Source organism: Dreissena polymorpha, chromosome 1 (genome assembly GCF_020536995.1).
Source record: "Dreissena polymorpha isolate Duluth1 chromosome 1, UMN_Dpol_1.0, whole genome shotgun sequence".
Classification (NCBI taxonomy): domain Eukaryota; kingdom Metazoa; phylum Mollusca; class Bivalvia; order Myida; family Dreissenidae; genus Dreissena; species Dreissena polymorpha.
In genome coordinates this window covers 95,534,434-95,537,237 of record NC_068355.1, presented here as the reverse complement: position 1 = coordinate 95,537,237, position 2,804 = coordinate 95,534,434, and positions in this window count along the sequence as shown.

The following is a 2,804-nucleotide window of genomic DNA, read 5'->3' as shown; positions in this document are numbered from 1 at the left end:
TTTTAAGTATACTTAAATTGCAAGTTCCCAGAGGTCATGACGTTGTGGATTTGCATTTATATCGGGAAACAAAAAAAAACTGGTAGCAAATTTGCTAATTGTAAATGGTGGATAACCGGCTTTAGATTAATATTGGTTCAAAATATTAGGTCATATGGTGCACGACGCAGATCAGACGGGGTAATCACGTGATAGTCAAGACGGCGACGTCCATGCCTTTTTACCAAGTATTACTTGTATTTATTTTTAAATGCCGCTAAATTTCGAGCTATATAAGCAAATGAGTAACAAGCGTTTATTTCGTATAAATATTCGCTGTATATCTTTTTTTTTCTCGCTACAAAATTTCTTAGCGGAATGACATAATTACATTTCCTCTAAGAAAATTCACAGCTAGTAAAGTCGAGAAATTAAGCGAATTTTAATACGACATAAACTTTACTCACTTTTCCTGATATGGCTGGAAATTGGGTTTCAAGTAAAAACAAAAAAAGTAATAAAGGATATCAAACGGCAAACAATACCTGGGTTAGCATGGTCGTTGCCATCTTGACCATCACGGGATTATCCCATCTGGCGGACTGTATTTCGTCATACATGAATTTATTTTACTTTCTGCAGTCATAACATGTTGATTACCTAGCGCGAGTTTATGTTTAAAACAATTTAAAAAAAAAACAACAACTACATCGCCTGTACAGGATACAAAATGTTCGCGAAGAAACACATATGAAATTTCTATGACTGTGACGTTGTGTTACTTATAAATCATATAAGCGATTTCGATGATCTTAAATATAAATTCGGTTATTATAATGCACAGATACAAAACGTAGAACTTAAATTTGTGTAAAAAGAGCCGTTAAATGATTGTTAACTGATTGTATATCAAAAGCACATCGTAAACATATATGCTTAAACGTCTGTTTTAACTTGAGTTACTACAATAGATTATTGAACGCATAGATCTACTCAAACAAGTTGTAGATCTACCTACGTCTGTAACAACAATTGTAGCTTACTGGCACGGGTGTTTCTATTAAAACGAGCATGAACGGTTTTAATGCCGACTTTTTATTTTCTCAATAGTAAGCCTACATGAGAATATGAATGAGGATTGTAAGATTAAATAATATAACTATAGTTTAATGGTTCCATTCAACAAATGTTGTTTACTTCTGTGACATTCGCATGATTATTTATTGTATAGCTTACTATTTAACGTTACATTACTTAGATCATTATTACTGAGATTGTATTGCTTCAAGCGCATTATCGACATATTCAATGTTTATCCCGTTAACAAGTGATATACATCATACATAAGATTGTGAACATTTATATAAAATGGATATATGCGATAAAGACATTTTATTTTTAATGTATGCCACATATCGTGTTTTAAATTCTACTATGACGTACAATTTTGTTCCTTTAATAAACTGCATCATTTTAATCCGTTTTCAATTCATTAAAAAGCTTTTTTCTACTCATAAAAGGTACTACCAATTGTAATTGGGGCTATGTAACGGTTCAGTAAAAGGTCAGTGGTAGTGTTTTAAAATAGCGTAGCATATGTTGCTTCTCTTCAATGTATCATTTAACAATTGCGCTAAAAAAATAACAGCCTTGGTGTGTGATTGTGTAGTGATACTGTTGAAGACAAAGAAGAATTCTGTTGATTGCCATATTCTATTTCCTGCATTTATTTTAAGAGATATAAAAATGATAAGACTTATCATTTTATGCTTTTCGGTAGTTTACAGAGAAATATCAGTGAAAAAAACTGACATTTTTTCGATCTTTTTCACTGTTTTGCTGTGAAATGGCGTCTTTTTGTGACGAAATGAAGTCACGATACCAGCGAAATTTGCCGGTTAAACTCTTTTACAATGTAAATAAACGGTGAACACAGACATAAAATAAAAATAAAATTTGTTGGATTCGGTGGAATGTCGATTTTAATTTACTAGTGATCATATAAAATCTATTTTTTCTATGATCACTCGTGAAATAAAATCGATATTTCACCGAATCCAACAAATACCCTCTCTTTATTATCAGTTTTTTTTGTTTTTGATATTTTTGGGATTCAAGTTGAATCAAAGGTGTTGCACTCAACTAACATATAAAAAGCAGCTCGTCGAGCAAATATATCAAAAAATCAATTTAATAATCCACTCCACTAACTAGTTTATGATTTTTTCGATAATGTGAAGTCTTTTGAATAGGTAATACTACTTTCCGATCAGCGGCAACTATTATCTGATAAAGAAATTTTGTAAAAAAAAATCTTAGATTGTTGTGTTCAATATGGTCATTTCAAAATATTAACTTATGTTGTTTATTTCGTTTAGATCGATGCATCCCATGGTTTTGTATTTAAGTTATGACCTATATGTAAAATGGACATATTGTAGCTAACTTTTAAGAAGTGACCAAAATTTTTAATCCACATTTAATTTAAAGTTTAAATTAAAATAACTTTCTGTTGACATCTTGAATATTAAACACTTCGAACATTTATTAAGTATTTTTTAAATCGAAGTTCATCAGCATTTTGAAAAGTACTTTAAACATGTCAAAAAGTAAAATATATATTGCTTACGTGATACATGTGAAGGAAATAAAGAAAAAAAGAAAAAAAACTACTAAAAAGGCTTAACAAGTGGATTCATTAAAAACAAACTCTTAGGAACCGGCTACATTATAACACGGAGCGTATATTGATATCTCATCTAGAGTCCGTGATTATAAGAATTATACTCATATGTAGCCGAACATATCGTCTGCACGGAATACAC